This window comes from Somniosus microcephalus, chromosome 1 (genome assembly GCF_052327205.1).
Source record: "Somniosus microcephalus isolate GS21.2 chromosome 1, FLI_Smic_1.0, whole genome shotgun sequence".
NCBI lineage: Eukaryota > Metazoa > Chordata > Chondrichthyes > Squaliformes > Somniosidae > Somniosus > Somniosus microcephalus.
Genome location: NC_140987.1, coordinates 161,803,581 through 161,823,474, shown reverse-complemented (window position 1 = coordinate 161,823,474; position 19,894 = coordinate 161,803,581). Strand labels below are relative to the sequence as shown.

At 47.3% G+C, this 19,894-nt stretch overlaps 1 protein-coding gene across 1 annotated transcript in view; it reads right to left on the bottom strand.

Annotated features, from left to right (window-relative positions):
* Positions 1 to 6,464, bottom strand: part of sema6a (sema domain, transmembrane domain (TM), and cytoplasmic domain, (semaphorin) 6A) — a 307,183-nt gene extending 300,719 nt beyond the window's left edge. Inside the window, exon 1 of the mRNA XM_085987030.1 lies at positions 6,398 to 6,464. The gene's annotated coding sequence lies outside the window, so the exon portion shown is untranslated. The remainder of the gene's footprint in view (positions 1 to 6,397) is intronic.
* Positions 6,465 to 19,894: the final 13,430 nt, after the last annotated feature.

The following is a 19,894-nucleotide window of genomic DNA, read 5'->3' as shown; positions in this document are numbered from 1 at the left end:
CTGTTCTGGCAACCCATTCCTGGCGAAGGTGGTCCGTAGGACTGCAATAGTTTTCTCCGTGGTGGTGGAGGACATTTTAATGACCTCTGGCCATTTCGAATGGGCGTCCACAGTGATTAGAAACATTGGGCTAGAAATTCAGTTTGGGGCACCAAGCTCGCCTGGGCGCCGGAATTACCGCTGCACGCGGAGCCACTTGCGCCATCGGGATATTCAGTTTCAGCGCCTCAAATGGAAGCCGGCCGCTAAACAAGGCTTTCGGCGCCCCGCTTGGGGCGCTGAAACTGAATATCGGCGCGCAAAGTGCCGCAGCGCCACCTGCTGCGGCACGGCAGGCTGCGGTACTGCAGGCCTTCCTCCCACTGTTAAGGGGGAGGTGCCTGCAACAGCGCGATCCCCGCTCGTGAGTGCCGGCAAATGAGCCCGGCACCAAGGAGAAGTGCCGGGCTCTCGGGAAACAGCTGGCAATGCCGCGGGGGGTGGGTGTAGGAGGCCGGGGACGGAGGTGCGGGCAGGCGGCCGCCGAAAAAGCGACCGGCCGCACCTCCACCTTAACTCGCCCCACTACCGCCACAGGTAGGCCCCTGTGTACTGGTCGCTATTTGCGGCCGGCGCGGAAGAGGCGGGCGCGACCTAATATGGCGCTTGGTGCGGTAGCGGGGCGCTGCGCACACCGATGACATCATCGGTGGCGGCGCAGCGCTACAGGCTAATGCCGCCATTAGCGCCCCGCTAAATATCGCGGTGGTTGTGGCCAGTGGCGCTAAAGCCTCTGAGTGGCCTCTATGGGCACAAACTGGTGGCGCAAGCAACTGAATTTCTAGGCCCTTGAGGCCATAAATGGACCAGCGAAATCAATGTGCACCCGTTGCCATGGAGATGAGGGCCACTCCCATGGATGTAGCGGGGCCTGTGGTGGAGCGTTTTGGACCTTCTGACATCCTGTGCATCTCTTGGTCATATCCTCGATTTCTTTATCGATTCCCGGCCACCACACAAACGCCCTGGCTAGGCTCTTCATTTTTACCCCTCCCAGATGACCCTCGTGAAGCTCATTGGGTACTCTATCTCTCAACTTGGGTGGAATTACCACTCGGGATCCACACATCAAGGTTTCCCGGCACACTGACAGCTGTTCCCTCCTTGGCGGGAATGCTGGCAACAGTGAGTCGCCATGTGCTGGCCATCCCTTCACCGTCAAATCATAGACCTGAGAGATTGTCGGGTCATTTCGGGTTTCCTTCTCAATACTTGCGTTTGTAACAGGCAAACATTCGACTATGGTCGCATGGAATATCTCCACAGGGTCCACTGCAGGTGCTTCTTCCGCTGTAGGCAACGGTAGGCGCGACAGCCCATCAGCGTTTCTATGTTGTTTCGTACCTTTGTACTCTATATCACACTGATGTGCCCCTAGAAAAAGTGACCATCTTTGCAGCCGTTGTACCGTCATCACCGGAACGCCCTTCTTTGGGTTAAAAATTGAGACCAGGGGTTGATGATCAGTCAGTAGGGTGAATTTCTGCCCGTGCAGATAGTGATTGAACTTCTTCACCCCCCACACCAGGCTGAGGGCCTCCCTGTCAATCTGGGCATAGTTACGCTCGACTGAGGTCACCGTCACGGAATTTGTGTGACAGCACCGCTCCAATGCCGTAAGGTGATGCATCACATGCCAACTGAATCGGTAGTGTTGGGTTGAAGTGATTTGGCATTTACATTCCTGAAAGGCACGCTTACACTCATCACTCCATTTCCATGTTACACCAGTTTGAAGGAGGGCATTCAGTGGGTGCAGAATTGTAGATAAATTCGGCAAGAACTTATGGTAGTAGTTCACCAACCCGAGGAACAACCTCAGTTGCGACACATTTTCTGGTGCTGGAGCCTTGACTACAGCCTCAAACTTGTCCGGCGACTTATGCAACCCTTCCTCATCAATCATGTGGCCACAATACGAGATTTGTTTCCTGAAGAACTTGCACTTGGGACGGTTGGCTCATAGCCCATATTCCTGCAATCTCGTGAGCACCTGTTCCAGGTTGGCAAGGTGTTCATTGTCATTTTCGCCCGTAACCAGGATGTCGTCCAAATAACACTGGGTCCCCGGGATGCCTTGCAGGACTTGTTCCATTGCCCTCTGCCACATAGCCGGGGCCGATGCTACCCCAAATACCAGTCGATTGTACTGGTAAAGGCCTTTGTGAGTGTTTATCGTGAGGTATTTCCTAGATGCTTCTTCCACCTCCATTTGTAGATACGCTTGAGCCAGGTCAATCTTTGTAAAATGTTTCCCTCCAGATAGTGAGGCGACAATATCTTCTATCCGCGGAAGCGGATACTGTACTGTGTGCAGGACTGGGTTCACAGTCACCTTGAAGTCCCCACAGATGCGAACCTTCCTTGGCTCCCCAGGCGTGCTGCTCAATGCTTTCTTCATTACAGGAACGATGGGTGTGGCCCACTCGCTCCAGTCCACCTTAGACAGCACCCCCGAACGCTCCAGACTCTCTAGTTCAGTTTCCACAGCTGGGCGTATTGCGTATGGCACCGGTCTGGCCTTGAAAAATTTTGGGATTGCGTTATCCTCAATCTTTATTGTTGCCTTTACTCCTTTTAGAGTCCCAAGTCCTTGTTGGAACACCTCTTCCGCGCCAGATAGAATTTGTGACAGACGTCCAGGCGCGACATCATCATCTTTTTTGTCAGTCACAGTTAGTGCCAGAATGGAATGCCAATCCAATTGTAGTCTTCGGATCCATTCACGTCCCAATAATGGTGGTCCTCCATCTCGTAGTATATACATGTATAGTTTCTGTGTTTCCTTTCTGTTATATTCAACTGGCACCCTTATTTTTCCTCTGGGGTAGACCTTTTGCCCCGTGTATGTCTTCAATACAATGGACGTGTCCTTTAAGGGTATGTGTGAGAATAGCCGCTCATAGTCTCGTCGATTCATGACAGTTAGGGCTGATCCTGTGTCCAATTCCATCTTCACTGGGGACCCTGCTATAATGAGGGTGACCCAAATGGTTCGGTGATCTTCTTTTGCGATCACGTTGTGTAACTTTAAACAACTTAGTTGCCTGCTCCCGGAGTCCTTATCACTCTCCTGATCTTCTGAACTACTATCTGTCAGTTTCTTTACTTTCCTGTACTGTTCCTTAGTAGTTCTTGTCATGTTGGTCTTCTTTCCCGACCTGCAGACTCTTGCTATATGTCCCATTTTCCCGCATTGCCTGCATATTTTGTCTTTTAACCAGCGGTCCTTCTGCTCATGGGTTGTTCTGCCGCAGCGATAGCACTTTTTGGCTCCATACGCCATTTCGTTAGCGCTGTATTCTTGTGGTTTCTGTTGTATTTCCGCAGCTCCCCGTGCTGCTGCTTCGTAGGATACTGCCACGCTGAAAGTCTGTTCTAGCGTCAGGTCCTTTTTTGAAAGTAGTCGTTTCTGGGTTCCTTCACTCTGGAGCCCGCAGACAAACTTATCCCATAAGGTGTCTGCCAGTCCTGCTCTGAACTGGCAGTGCTTCGATAACTTGCGTAGTTCCGTAAGATAGTCAGCATTGCTCTCATCTTTGTGCTGGTTTCTTTTATGGAACTTGAATCTTTCTGCTATCAGCAGTGGTGTAGGGCTTAGGTGTTCCTGTAAGATATGAACAATCTCCTCAAAACTTTTCTCCATTGGTTTAGCTGGGGTAATTAAATTCCGCAATAGGCCGTACGTACTCGCACCCATCAGATTTAATAATACCGACGCCCTCTTTCCATCAGCCACCTCATTTGCCTTCAATTCTTTCCACATACGTGGTCCAGTCTTCTACCTCGTTGTCAAAAGCAGTGATACTGCCACTTTTCGGCATCTTGGGTGATTTAAAATGGCACCTCCCGCGCTTTTGCTTCTTCCCCAATGGAATAAAATGGCGTCTCCCGCGCTTTTGCTTCTTCCCCAACGGGATAAAATGGCGCCTCCCGCGCTTTTGCTTCTTCCCCTTACTGCCACGCTGCTCCTAGCATTCTACGGGGTAATGGCGGCGACCCGCAGCTTCGGTGCGTCTCGCTTTCCTTCCCCCCCCCGTTTAGTTTCTCTCCGCTATCCTGTTCTCGAGCACCGACCACGTCCTGTGCGCTCCACCCTCTCTCTCTTGTTTTCTTTTCCCGGCGACGCTGCGCGGCCCGATTTGTAGAGCCGCTCGATCGAGCTTGAGCCCGCCGCAGTCCGGAAGGGTCAGCGCGCTACCTGCTACCAGCACGATTCGCTGGAACCACAGTCTCTCCTGTAATTCTCCAAACACCGATGGATTCTTTGGGCGGTTGCCCTCGGTCGACGCCCGTTGCTCAGACTACGACCTTCCAGGACCTTCCTTTCAGGCGAGATCCCCGTGAGATGATGCCACACTGTAGGTGAGTTCGAACTTACTCATCGCCACTGTAAAGTCCGCGCCTCAATCATACATGGACTTCGGGAGAACAGTTTAACAGGTACTTTACTGAACAAGAGGCAGCTTGAAACTGAAGCTACAGAAGCCTGCTAGGGCCTTTTATACAGGGGTGGTCACTGCCGGTTCTGCAGTCTAAGACCAGTTATTCCCTTAAAGGTACATACACAACATTAGCGGTCACTTTCTTTTTGAGGTTTAGTCCTCTCACCTGCCAATTGCTCCCATCAAATGACCTCCTCATTCCAAGGTACTTATTCAAAGGAACACCAACCAATTAATATCTTAGCAGCCATTTTACTTTATCTCAGTGCTGAACTCGAGAGCATACTGACATTTCTCTTTAATGGTTTTTCCTACTTGTCATTGTTGCATTGTAAGCCAGGTCAGTCATCCCATTTCATTTTTCACAGTGCATAATGCACTTATTCAGAATGAGAAATCTGCACGACTCATTACAATGAGGGAACTCTGTGTAATGATAACTTAAACATCCCCACTGAAATCTATCTGTGCCTGCACCTGTTAGTCACGCACAGCAGGACTGCCCATCAGCCAGGCTGATGGCCTCAATTTCAGGAGAGAAATTACCATCCCACCAGGATATGGTAAATTAGAAAATTCTACCAATGTTTGCACAGCAGGCCCACCTTGCACATATTGTATGTCTCTCAGATGATTAATGACAGAATGCAGTGCTCAAGTATCTACAGAAACTACAAGATAAACAAAAGCTTTAACTCTTTTATTTCTAATATTGAGTCAATACATTGGTGCCTGATATTCATGAAAATGTAGTTAAAAATCACTCCAGCAGCTCAGTTTTGCCACAGAGGAAGAAGGAGCAAAGGCCATTTGTGAATTTACAGTTGGGGCACCTCCCATCACCTGGTATAAATGGTGTGGGATTCTTTCCAATCATACTTTTGAAGTTAAAGCTCCCACCTCTAACTCTGGTGCAGATTCAGGTTGTGAATCGGAGCTTTCATAAATAACCATCCTACAAATCTTCTACTGGCTGTAACCAAGTATGGCACAGCATGCAGCAGGCAGTTAATTTAGTATCTCCTGGAGCACACTCTGGTGGCTCAGAATCAGGTCCCAGCATAAATCCTGAGAGTCAGCATTCAACTCAGCTCATCTGACCCAAACCAAGTACAACCCCTGTGGGAAACTGTACAAATGGAGCATAGGAAAGATCTGGCCTTCCCAGATAACATTTTCTCTCCCCCTGTCATTTCATTTTTGAAGTGCAATGTATTTTTAGACCGAATAGAACATGGACCCTGCTTATGGCACGCGAGGATTTTAGTGAAAAACAGAATAAATGGTGAGAATGCACCAAAGAAAAAGAGAGTGAAATATTTACCAAGAAATCTTAAAGTACTGTTGTTTTCTTTAAGATTTTATCAGATCCTATGAGACAGCTAATACCCTGCACAATTTACAATAGGTCCCAAATAATTATACGGGACTCCTTTGAAAACAATCAGATTATCCCACTGGATATTCTACCAGTTATTTTAGTATGCGTAAAATCTGTCATACAGCAATACGTTGATCTAAATACTTTAAAAAACACAGCAAATATTGGAAATCATAAACAGGTTACAACACCCAGGTCTCCATAACTTACAATGCTTTCTGTTAAACACTGGATATATGGCTTAACTTCCCCAGAACAAGTGGTTTGAAATCATTTCTATTCTATTTTAAACTTTAAAAATTCAGATTCTACCAAAATAATGTGAGATTCATTTTATCCAGAGATACACCTGCTAATATTTCCTCCAAAACAATGTTCTTTTCCAGTTTGGTTACATCATTGCACACATCACAACATCCCTATGTTTCCTTACCTCCCTTTATTTTTGATTTTTTTACATATCTTTATGCAAAAGTTTGATTTAAAAAAAAACATGATTTGCTTCTGATAAATGTTACAGAAAATTACATACCTTATTTTCTTGTCCTAAAAACCTTATGTTGAGCCCAGTTCAGCAGCGCAGCAGCTTACTATTCCTGATAGTAACCCACTGTCTTACTAATGAAAGATAGCTCTGGCCAACCACGTGCTGGAATATAGAAAGGAACTACGCACAGGATGGGTGACATGGGGAGGGCTCTTCACGCAGCCAATGGTTCCACAGGATTTTACGTACATTCTGTGCATTATAAAAGGAAAATTAGGTGCTATCAGCTGAAATCAGCCATCCTGGAAAAGGAAACATGGGATTTGCAGCAGGAAGGGATCTCCCATCCTGCAGAAGAATGATTAGGATCAGCTCTGCATGTAACAGCTTCCCAAATTGGCCAAGAGTTCTCAATTTAGAAATGGTGAGAAGCAGTTACTGGTAAGCAGTGTACGGTATACCAAACCTGTTAAGCAGTGTTATTAATGAACTTATTGTTTGAAAAACAATTATATATTCTAACAGAGGTGTATGTCAATATCTTAGAAACAGTTTCAGTTTAAGGACTTTGCTTTCCTGTACCTCATTGTTTGAACAGTTAAAAATAGGTTCCGAGGCAAGGATTGATCCTGTGAAGTGTTTTTTATAATGTAGGTGACATTGACAATGAAGGTTATCTTTTTTACTATGTCTGCCTTTACTTAGATTTAATCTCTCCCTGTGCCCAATTCCCTTGGGATCTTCTTGCAGATTCCTATGGACCAGATTCTTGTCAAGGTTCAAGAGGATTAGAAGACTTTTAGGCTAAACAATAGTCTTTATCCTAGCCATTAAAATAATCATACCTGACTTACTTTACAGGGTTACCTTCAATGGTAAAAGCAGCATCTGTGGCAACCCTGGAAACCAAACAAAACAATGCTAATCAAAGACACCAAACTTCCATTGGAAAAGGTTTTTATCTGGTGTTTCTGATCACTTAGTACTGAAAAATATGAACTGCTGCTGCCAGTGGCACTTAGGTTGGATCTGCTATTTTGGCTCTGGCCATGGGCAGACGGACCTCTTACAACAGGACTATTGTGGACAAACCCTTTAAACCAGAATAGGAGCAAAGGTGTTCTGAGGGCTGAGACCAGGCACAGAGGCATTTCTGTGCCGAGATTGGAAGGAGAGGTGTTTCTGGACTGAGGATGGGATCATGGGAGTGGAGTTATTCCTGAGCTGAAGATCTGAGCAGAGGCACAGGCCCCAAAATGCTTTTGTTCAGTTCAAACCCATTGCCTTTTTGCTACCAATTGCCAGATAACAGGAAAGTGACCACACTGCCTCCTGACATCAGCTAGAACTTTGTATCCTGTTCCAGGTCCCATTTTGTCCGACTGCTCAACTGCTCTACCTGTGCTCCATTCTCCACTTGACTGCTCCACTCTCTCATGTCCAGGTGCACTCATGAGCAACGCCAAGTGAGTTTTACCAGTATTTTAGTCATTTGGATGCATCATATGATCACAGTGAAACATCCTGAATTATTAATAAATAGGGAACAAGCAACACTGTTTAAATCTGATGGGCAGCTGTGAAAGGACAAATCAACGATTATCAGTTGTAGCATACTCTGCAAGATGAAAGGAAACACTTCTAATTATTTTTCACCAAGTGATTTACGACGCCCAGTTTGTGCTTCCTATTGTACAATGGGAAAGTAAACATGCTTGAGAAAAGCTGCTTTCATCACATCCTGGACACTTTGGTTCATACGTTTGCACTAATGGATTATTTCTCAGTGCTGCGTGCATAGCAAACTCAGAGCACTGGAAAAGAAGAACCTTATGGGCTCGTTCTCTATCAGGACTGCGGTAGCAATTCTGTATCAAAATATGTTTAAAAATCTAGCAAAATAATTTTATTTAATTGTATTTTTCCACTAATTTTATCCCTTTCTCCTGAAAGTACTGACTCATGTCAGGATATGATTCCATATCTGCCAGTAGATTCCATCCAATTGGCCACTCTTTATGTGTAATCTTGACAATAAGGCCCTGATAATTATGGGGATGTGGGGAGGGAGCAGGGTGTGGGAGGTAGGGCATCAGAGCAACCAGGAAACCCGGGAATTCGGGTAACACAGAGATCCTGTCGAATTTAACGGCAGGACCTCATTTGAAATTTTTTTCTCTGTTTCCTGGTCGGCATCCAGACAGAGTGAGAAGCGAGAAGGCCTGTGCTGGAAGGCCGTGGCCGGGGACTGGAGAGGAGGGAGGTAGAGATCGCGGGGGGAGGTGGAAGAGATCGCGGGTTGAGGGGAGAGATTGCGGGGTGGGGGGGAGGCTGTGAGGGAGGTGGAAGAGATCGCGGGTCAAGGGGAGAGATTGCGGGGTCGGGGGTGGGGGCGAGGCTGGGGGGGGAGGTGGAAGAGATCGCGGGTCAAGGGGAGAGATTGTGGGGCGACTGGGAGGGAGGTGGAAGAGATTGTGGGTCAAGGGGACAGATTGTGGGGTGGGGGGGTGGGGGGGAGGCTTTGGGGGAGGTGGAAGAGATCGCGGGTTAAGGGGAGAGATTGCAGGGTGGGGGGAGGCTGGGGGGGCAGGCGGAAGAGATCGCAGGTCAAGAGGAGAGATTGTGGGGTGGGGGGGTGGGGGGGAGGCTTGGGGGGAGGTGGAAGAGATCGCGGGTCAAGGGGAGAGATTGCAGGGCGGGGGGGAGGCTGGGGGGGAGGTGGAAGAGATCGCAGGTCAAGGGGAGAGATTGTGGGGTGGGGGGGTGGGGGGAGGCTGGGGGGAGGTGGAAGAGATCGCGGGTCAAGGGGAGAGATTGTGGGGTGGGGGGGAGGCTGTGGGGAGGTGGAAGTGACCGCGGGTCAAGGGGAGAGATTGCGGGGTGGGGGGAGCTTTGTGATGCTGGTCGGCGAGGTTGCATGTTGGGGGACTTGAGATCGCTGGCCGGGGGAGCGTTGGATCGCAGGATGGAGGCAGGTTAGCTTGGTGTGCTGGGGGAAGCACTCCTGCTCCTCCTGCCCCACAAGCAGAGTTGGAGAGGCACTTACCTGCTGGATCCGGCTGTTCTCACCTTCCTTCAGCTGTTGGATTTCCTGAGCTCTTGGAAATCCGGCCCGCAGCCACTAAATCTAAAAGTCTGTTAGAATTTGAGGCATGCAGCCTTATTAACATATTTAAATAACTGACCTGCCTCTTGAGAGAAGGTCAGTTGCCTGCCACTCAACCCAAGGATGCAACTGTAGTATCCCTCAGTAGTACACCCTTTTGACCTGGACTGGATATTCGTGACTTTCATACATGTACTCCTTCAATTTCTCCAAGGGTGGACCTGTAATGATCAGTAACATGCCATTCTAGAATGGTACACTAGGTGGAGCTGTATGTTTAGTAGTGGGCTACCCATGATGCAGTAGTCAAGATGGATGCCTGTACACTAGTCCACATGACTGAATAAATGACTAGCTCAAGCTAGCTATTCATAATGAAAATGTCTATTTATTTATGAACATAACATGGTACCAGAAGTGGTAATATCTGCTGAATATTGTGAAACGCGACATGGAGAATTTGAAGCCACCGGAGGGTTTGAAACTCACGGGGAATGTCAACTGCAATTGGCGGACTTTCAAACAACAATTCAAACTCTATATTGCTGCCATCGGGTTCGGTACGAAGCCAGATGCAAGGAAAATAGCGTTACTGCTCATGGTTGCAGGCCCGCAGGCGATAGAGGTGTTTAATACGTTTGTATTTGATCAAGAGGAGGACAGAGAAAAACTGGACGATGTGCTAAAGAAGTTTGATACACATTGTTCTCCCCAAAAAAACGAGACCTATGAGAGGTACGTGTTCCATTCATGGACACAGCAGCAAAATGAGACTTTTGATAGCTTTGTGGCCGATCTGAAACTGAAAGCACAGACATGTAATTTCTCTGAACTGAAATCATCCATGATTTGTGACCAGATTGTGTTTGGTATTCATGATAAGAAGGTCAGGGAACGTTTGTTGAGAGAAACCGAACTAACATTGGAGGATGCCGTGAAAATATGCCATGCCAGTGAGCTAGCTCAACAGCATGCAAAGATTTTCAGTGAAATTAAGAATGATGCGACTGTAGTAAGTGATAGTGCTGCTGTTGGTGCTGTGTCCTACAAGGGGAAGAAACGTGGGCAGAACAGAAATGCAAAGCAATCGGAGGATGGAATTTTTAATTGTAAATGCTGTGGTTACCAGCACCAGCCAAGACAATGCCCAGCGTTTGGGAAAATGTGCACAAAATGTAATGGAAAGAATCACTTTGCCAAACAATGCTTTTCAAAAGTAAAAACAAAGAAAGGGCAACAAGTCAATGTGATTGAGGACACTGATTTAAGTGAGACATTTTTTGTAGGAATGGTGTCATGTGACAATATCGAAAAGGATACAGAAAATGTGCAGCCCTCAGGAATGGACAATGCTGAACATAAAGTAAATGCAGTAAAAGAGGACAAATGGATAATGCCACTGCAGGTAAATGGAGCATTAGTTACATTGAAACTAGACACTGGGGCAAAAGCAAACTTAATCAGTATGAGTGACATTAAAAATATGAAAGAAAAGCCCAAAATACAGAAAAAGTCAGTACTACTGAAAAACTATAATGGACAGAAAATAGATAGCTTAGGTTTATGCACACTTAAAGTGACAGTCAAAGACAAAGTGCATCATCTCATGTTTTCTGTTGTGGCTGAAGGATTTGATTCACTGCTAGGTGACAAAGCTTGTGAGGACTTAGAACTGGTCAAGAGAGTCTACCGTATAAACTGTGCCATAAGCAGACCAGATGATTCAGTGGATTCTGTAGTGAGTAATTTCCAGGATGTGTTCAAAGGATTTGGAGTTCTACCATTCACTTACAAGATCCAGCTAAAGGAGCATGCTCAGCCAGTGGTACATGCTCCATGGAGAGTTCCAGCACCCCTGCGTGACCGGCTCAAGAAAGAACTGGACAGAATGACCACACTAGGAGTCATCAGGAAAGTCAAAGAGCCAACAGACTGGGTTAACTCCATGGTATGTGTAAAGAAAAAGAACAATGATCTAAGAGTATGCATGGATCCAAAGGACTTAAATGCAAACATAAAATGTGAACACTACCAGATTCCCAAGCGAGAAGAAATCACCAGTGAAATGTCAGGTGCCAGATACTTCACAAAGCTCGATGCCTCACAAGGATTTTGGCAACTAAAACTGGATGAAGAGTGCACCAAATACTGTACCTTCAACACACCATTTGGCAGGTATTGTTTCCTCAGAATGCCTTTCGGGATAATATCTGCATCTGAAATCTTTCATAGAGCGATGGAACACATAATTGAAGGTCTGGACGGAGTTCGGGTCTATGTTGATGACATCATCATCTGGGGCTCCACACTGAAAGAACACAATGAGAGACTGACTAAAGTGCTACAGAGCATACGCCAGAATGGACTGAAGCTCAACAAAGCCAAGTGTCAGTTTGGCGTCCAGGAAGTCACTTTCCTAGGAGATAATCTATCTGGTAAAGGAATAGAGCCAGATATGGAAAAAGTAAACGCCATACTCAACATGCCCTGACACACTGACAAAGAAGGAGTGCTACGCATCATGGGGATGATAAACTTCATTGGAAAGTTCATTCCTAACTTGTCAGCCAAGACAGCCTGTCTGCGAGACCTGCTACATAAAACAAATGAGTTCGCATGGACAGAAAGACATGAACAAGAGTGGATGAACCTTAAAACAGTGCTGACAACCACACCTGTACTCACCTTCTTTGACCCAACAAAGGGAATCAAAGTGTCAACGGATGCATCAAAAGATGGCCTAGGCGCGGTCTTGCTACAAGCAGAGGGTGAAGATTGGAAGCCCAGATTGAAAAGGAATGTCTAGGCTTGGTAGTTGGACTAGAAAAGTTCCATGGCTACATATATGGACTTCCCACCTTCACAGTTGAGACAGACTACTGCCCACTGGTTGCCATCGTAAAAAAAAACCTGAATGAGATGTCTCCAAGGATTCAACGACTCATGATGAAGCTGCAAAGATATGACTTTGAACTGATCTACACACCAGGCAAACACATAGTGTTAGCAGATGCACTATCCCGAGCACCCACAATGAGTCATCTGAGCTCTACTGAGGAAGACGTGGATGTTCATGTGTGTATGGTCACTGCTGCGCTGCCCGTGTCAGACACAAAATCAAAGCAAATAGCAGAAGAAACAGTAAAAGATACAGTGTTACAAACAATAATAGAGAACATTCATCATGGTTGGCCAAAAGGTTCCTGTCCAAAGTACTATCACATCAGGTCAGAGTTGAGTGTCGCAAGTGGACTATTACTAAAACAGAACAGAATAGTCATTCCACAGGCTCTACGTAGAGACATGCTCAAAAGGATTCATGAGGACACCTCGGAATTGAAAAATGCAAAAGGAGAGCAAGAGACACTGTTTATTGGCCTGGCATAAATAAGGACATTGAGAACATGATAGGCAAATGTGAGACATGTCAGAAACACCAAAACAAACAAACAAAGGAACCAATGATAGTAGCTAACTTACCAACAGCACCATGGCAAAAGGTTGGTATGGACCTTTATCATTTGAATGGTAAAGACTATCTATTAGTGATTGACTGCTATTCTAACTATCCTGAGATGGCGCTATTCTCAAGCACATCAGCAAGCAGTGTCATAATGCATGTTAAATCCATCTTCGCCAGACATGGAATTCCCAGGATTGCCGTTAGCGACAATGGTCCGTGCTTCAACTGTAAGGAGTGGCAACAGTTTGCAGCACATTATGACTTTCAGCACATCACATCCAGTCCTCTGTATGCTCAGTCAAATGGTAAGGCAGAGAAAGGTGTTCAAGTTCTCAAACAGCTACTGAAGAAAGCAACAGAAAGCAAGTCTGATCCTTATCCCGCCCTGCTGAGCTACCGAGCCTCCCCTTTAGACTGTGGTTCTTCACCTGCTGAGCTCCTAATGGGTCGCAAGTTGCGCACCACGCTACCCTGCTGTGCAAAAGAAAAGCAGAGTAAGGAACTGAGACAGAGACTTCAACTGTTAAAGCTGAAACAGAAATCACACTATGACAAGTCATCCAAAACTCTGAAACCATTGACAAGGGATGATGTTGTCAGGATTGAGGATCCAGATGCATGGAACAGGAAAACTACAGTTCTTGAGGAAGTAGGACCAAGGTCATACACTGTTAGAACTGAGGAAGGACAGATTCTCAGGAGGAACCGCCGTTCCCTCCTGAAAACACAAGAAACTATCCAAGAGCAAAGCGATGACAATGCCGCAACTGAATCTTGTCACTCACCACCAGAACAATCTAACACAAACACACATACAGGCTCCCATGCAAACACATCAGACTTACCTGTGCTGAGAAGATCCACACGTGAAGTAAAAAAGCCTGATAGACTTAATCTTTGAGTACAAAGAAAACTATAATAAAAGAATGAAAAGCTTAGAGTTCATAAAGTAAAGCTTTGAAAATGTGTTGACTGTTGTGAAGATGTTTATGTCGTTATGTAAAACAAAACCAAGTTCATTCGAAGGTTTATAGAGCACTAGCAAAAGTGTTACTGATATCATCTTTATCGTTTTTCATGAAAGTTTATTGATATTGATTTTGTTTAACCTCAAAGGAAGGGGGATGTAATGATCAGTAACATTTCATTCTAGAATGCTACACTAGGTGGAGCTGTATGTTTATCAGTGGGCTACCCACGATGCAGTAGTCAAGATGGATGCCTGTACACTAGTCCACATGGCTGAATAAATGACTAGCTCAAGCTAGCTGTTCATAATGAAAACGTTTATTTATTTATGAACATAACAGGACCGAGTGAAGATTTGGTAAGACAAGGCTTGACACGAATATTTAAGCTGCTTTATCTCACAGCACATGAACATATAGAGTACCAGTTAGAATTAAAACTCACTTATTCAATTCGACCACTTTACTTCCTGTACCTAAAGAAAATAATGACCTTGCCACATCATTTCACATTGGTGGACTATCTTACTCATATGTTCAAAATGATTTCACTTTTTGTACAATTACTGGTTATAAACTGAACACCTGCATTTTTGGCCTTGAGCCCCGGACAGAACTTATTCTTCCTGCAGTCTGCTATTTTTCTCTGATCATTCAACTCCCATGTCAGCTTTCAGTTCCTCTCTTTTTATCTCCCTCTATTCACAGGCAGGTATTATGGTCGAAGACGGTCACAAAAGCACCAGTTTCACTGTGCTATCTCCCGTGCCCCAAGGGCACCTGCAATACGTCTGCTTGGGTTGGTTGATTTATCAGGTGCCCCTGGCGGCTACCTAAAACAGTCATTAGGCCCCTTACATATGTGAATGAGGAGCCTAACGCCTGTTTTCGGACCGCTCTCCTAAATTGGATGGCACTAAGGCCTACTTTGCTTAGGATTCTTCAGTGGTTGCTGTGGCAAAGCAGCAACTGCCGACAAAAAAGTAAGTCGATATTTTTTTGAGCTTCCTATGGAATCAGAAGGAACAGGAGTACTCCTCCCAGCTCCACAGCACTCCTGAGGGCTGCTGCCAGCCTGCAACTGTCCCCCTCTTGCAGGACTTGGTCTCCTTGAAATGGGTGAGCTGCCTCTGGTGTGGAAACAGACGCTGGCAGCTCTCCTAAATGATTAAAATGAGGCTCGAGGCCCAGTTTATGGCAGGCCTTGGGCCCTCCGATTTGACTGTCTGTGTGCTGTTGGGTATGTGCCCGAAAATGGTCCATAAGCAATGTCTACCCCAAAGAATTTCCCAACACAATGAGTGTGAAGTGTTTTCCCATCACCTAGACAAGCTACTGAATTATTTATTGTCCAGGTTATGGGGAAAAAACTTCCATTTAGCATTTTAAACATCTTTTGTGTAAGTGCTTCTTTTTAAAAAAAAACTTGTGTGAATACACTTTGTTTTAAACACAATATTAAAAGTAACCCTTTTTTCAAATTATTTCTGTTAAAAAAGTCAATAAATCCTGAAATGTGGCAGTGAGCCTTGACAGCAAGTATCAGAGGGCTATTGGCCCAGAAATTCAGGTCTCCACGGGTGAGTACGCACGGGGTACTCACCCGTAGGCCCAATGGAAGTGCCGGTTTCCTGCATGCACTGTGCATGCGCAGGAAACCGGCACTTCTGTTCCCCTGATAGCAGGGGTTCAGAGGTCGAACGCGTGCGCAGGAGAGGCTGCGTGTGCGCATCGAACTTCGTTTTTTTTTTACAGGTTTTCCCGGGAAGGTAAGCCTGCAGAATTTAGAAATGTAAAAAGCAGGCATAAGGCCTGCTTTTTACAAGGTAAGTGGTGAATTAATTAAAATTAAAACATTTTTTCCACAGGTTTATTATTTTTAAATACTTTAAAGCAAGGTAAATTTATTTTTAGCCCCGTTAGAAAATAAAATTATTTTTTTCAAAAAGTTAAATTATTGTTTAAAATTGTTATTTCATTTAATTTATAGTTTATTTTAAAAATGTGATTTCTTTTTAAAGTTATTTGAAGATTTAGTGATGTTTTGTAAGAAGAAAGGGCCCGTAGTATTTCTAAGTTTGACAACACTCCCTGTCAGACTTATGAATAGAGCATTCCCTGCTCCGATTGGCTCCCCATGGCCCACGTGATCCCAGGGGACGCTTCGAACTAACTGCGCCCCTGGGATACGCAAGCACTGCGCACCGGCAGCTGGACCAGGCCCCGGATCGGAATTCCACGGGGGCCCACAGCTCAACGGCCAGCGCGCTAGGTAAGTGCAGATCGGGGGCTTGCACCCACGGGAAGCCGCCGACCCGAATTTCTGGGCCATTATATTTGGTGGGGTTGGGGAGAAGCGAGGATATGTGATTATCACTGGCCTAGAAATTCGGTGGTGCCGGAAGTACCGCCCCGGAAGGAGCCGCAAGCGCCAGCCGGAAATTCAGTTTGAGCGCCCCAAACGGAAGCGCGGTGCTACTCGAGGTGCCCCGCATCCGTCTTGGGGCGCTGCAACTGAAAATCGCAGCGCAACGTGCCGCAGCGCCACACGCTGCGGCACGGCACGCTGCGGTACTGCAGGCCTTCCTCCCCTTCTTAAAGGGTGCTATCTTTGGGCACTATCTGGTGGCGCAGCCCACCGAATTTCTAGGTCACCAAGTCCGATCAGATCCTATTCTCACCCGATATTCACACATATTAAAAATGGGATGGTTTCACCTGGTACCTTTGACCACTGAGTGCCAGTGTTGGCAAAAATAACCAGCGGCTGCTTGTGAGATTTAGATCCAGTCTTATGTATGGCTTTGGCTGACTCTAAAAGCAATGTTCATATGTTTCCCACATTACAACAGTGACTACACTCAAAAAAAAAGTACTTCATTGGTTGTAAAGCGCTTTGAGACGTCCAGTGGTCATGAAAGGCGCTATATAAATGCTAGTCTTTCTTTCTTTTAAGGCATGCACTTTCTAACAAGGACTACAGGATAGTGATCAAGAGGAGAAATCCAAGCTGAGTTTTTTTTTCGTTCCCTAACACAAGGGGGCTGAGATCAATTGTAGTGACCTTCCGGCCCCTCCCCAGCGGAGATCTGCACCACTGTCAAATGATAGAAAATTATGTCACCAGGTGGCACAAGACAGAAAACAAAGGCCTAGAAATTCGGTTGTTAGTGCCAGCGGTTAGCGCCTAAAGAGATCGAGAATTGGGGCGTTACCCAATGTTGGGGCGGGTGCAATGAAGATAGCGACAACTCCCATATTGACTATATATTTAACGCCTGCGCTAAGTGTTTGCGCGTGCCCGCGTGCGCAAGCAGATCATGACGTCATTTCAGTGTGCAACGCCTTTTAGGCGCCCCTGACCGGATATTGGGTGGCGCCCGGAACCTTTACGCCTAGCGCTATTAGTGACAGTTCGAAGGAACGTAAGCAGGCCCTTCTCGTAGTCGGGGGGCGCTAATTAAAGGGGATAGCTCTAGTATAAAAGCTGCAGCCACTTGGCCTGTTCATTGCGATCGTTGGTGGAGAGAGTTGGTGAGCTACTGTGGAGCAGAGTTTTTGGAATTTAGCATTAGAGTACTTGGGACCTTCAAACCTGTCCGGAGCAGTTGGAGCACTAGACCTAACAGCCTTTTGACCAACTGGCATCGGAATGGGAGCTGCTTTGGAGGGCGACGGCCTCATGGCCGAACACAATGAAGGGGCAGAGAGACGGCGGGAGAGAGGGCTGGGATTGGCCAGAAGGAGGAGGGGCAATGGAGGTCGGCCAATCCGAGGGTATGCTGCGAGGGTCTTTAGGCAGCAGGTGTCATACCTTGTCATGTCGGAGGAGCAGTGTGTGCGAAGGCTCCGATTCGGGAGGGACGTTGGTACTGAGCTGTGCCACCTGCTTGCTGAGGATCTGCAGCCGTGTCTACGGTGCAGGACCTCTCTGTCAGTGGCCGTTAAACTGACTGTTGCCCTCAATTTTTATGCCACCGGATCCTTTCAGTCAGCCACTGGGGACATTGCGAATATCTCTCAGTTTGCAGTCCACTGTTGCATCCGGCAAGTTACAGCTGCCCTTTATAGGTGAAGGCGTCAATTCACCACCTTCCCTCTGACCCTGGAGAAGCAGGCGGAACGCGCGCAGGGCTTCGCTGCTATTGCGGACTTCCCCATGGTGCAGGGGGCGATTGACTGTACACACGTGGCTTTGAGGGCGCCATTCCAGAATCCTGAGGACTTCCGCAACCGCAAGGGGTTCCACTCCCTCAACGTGCAGCTGGTCTGTGACCACCGCCAAATCATCATGGCAGTCAACACCCAATTCCCAGGGAGCAGCCACGATGGCATAGTGGTTAGCACTGTTGCCTCACAGCGCCAGGGACCCGGGTTCAAATCTGGCCTCGGGCGACTGTCTGTGTGGAGTTTGCACATTCTCCCTGTGTCTGCGTGGGTTTCCTCCGGGTGCTCCGGTTTCCTCCCACAGTCCAAAGATGTGCAGGTTAGGTTGATTTGGCTATGATAAATTGACCCTTAGTGTTAGGGGATTAAATACATGTGGTTACAGGGATAGGGTGGGATATGTGTCGGTGCAGGCTCGATGGGCCGAAATGGCCTCTATCTGCACTGTAGATTCTGTGATTCTGTGATTCTGTGATCCTGCGGCAGACCTCAGTTTGTGACCTTTTTGAGGGGCCGGCTCGACCACGAGGCTGGCTTATTGGGGACAAGGGCTATCCTCTCTGCCCATGGCTGATGACACCACTCCGTGTGCCCGCCACCCCAGCAGAAGAGCTGTTCAACAGCAGCCATCAGATGACCAGGAACATTGTAGAGCACACTATTGGTGTGCTCAAACAGCGTTTCCGATGTCTGGACCATTCGGGGGGAGCCCTGCAGTACTCGCCGGAGCAAGTGGGTCACATCGTCGTCATCTGCTGCATGCTCCACAACTTGGCGATTCGATGCACCCAGCCAATTCCAGCTGTCCCTCAACGACCAACAGAGCAGGCGGACGAGGAGGAGGAGGAGGAAGAGCAGGCGGAGGAGGAGGAGGAGGAGGAGGAGCATGCGGACAAGGAGGAGGAGGAGGAGGAAGATGGAAGGGCTCCTGAAAGTGGAAGGGCCATCCGTCAGAGGCTCATCAGGACTCGTTTCAAGGCCCCTCTGGTGGAATGATGGGTGTCTTTACTCCTGCGCGCTTTGGATGATTGAAAGCCTCTGAAGGCCAGCATCACTGTAATTGGTCACGTGTACCATAGCATATTAAAACTTTTCTTTATTGTCACAAAAGTCTTTCATTACAGCAAAACAACGTCATGTCAACAGAAACCATAACGAACAAAGCCGCAAAACTCAACAAACCATTTCCAACAATTACAACAGGGTGTCCTTGAATTTGGCCAAAGAAACGTCTCAGCACCTCCCTCTACTGCTGGCCCCTTGATGGAGAACGACTTCTCTTTCGCGGTCGGCCCCTTCCCTCCCTGCTGCTCCTACGTAATTGAACCCCAGTGGCGGGGTCAAGGCTGGGGGACGCATGCTGACAGTGTGGAAGCGCAGAAGCCCCTGAGGGACGGCCTGGCCGACCCCTGGGCTTGGAGGGTGCGGACGCAGGATGCTTGATCTGAGCATGGCTGGAAGCAGTGTGCCCTGCAGGTGGTGGCAGCTGCACTGCAGACGTACCAGCACTGGCATGTGCAATGGTCACCTGCCGAGAGAGGACACCTGCACCATGGTCGGACGACGTACTGGCTCTCTGAGGGGACCAGCTTGGCTCATCCGCCACAATCGCATGCTCCACTGATTCCTGGCCTTGTATGGGACTGGAAGGGCCCGGGGTGATCCTAGCTGATGCAGATAGGGTGGCTGCAGTGAGAGTTCGCGTTGCCTCAATCTGGGTGTGGATGAGGCCGGCAAGTGACTGCGTGGCAGCAGTGAGGACCTGTGTGGCAGGTGCTGTTGAGTCTGTGCTTTCTAAATGTAGTTATGCTGAATAACTGGACACAGACAACAGAATA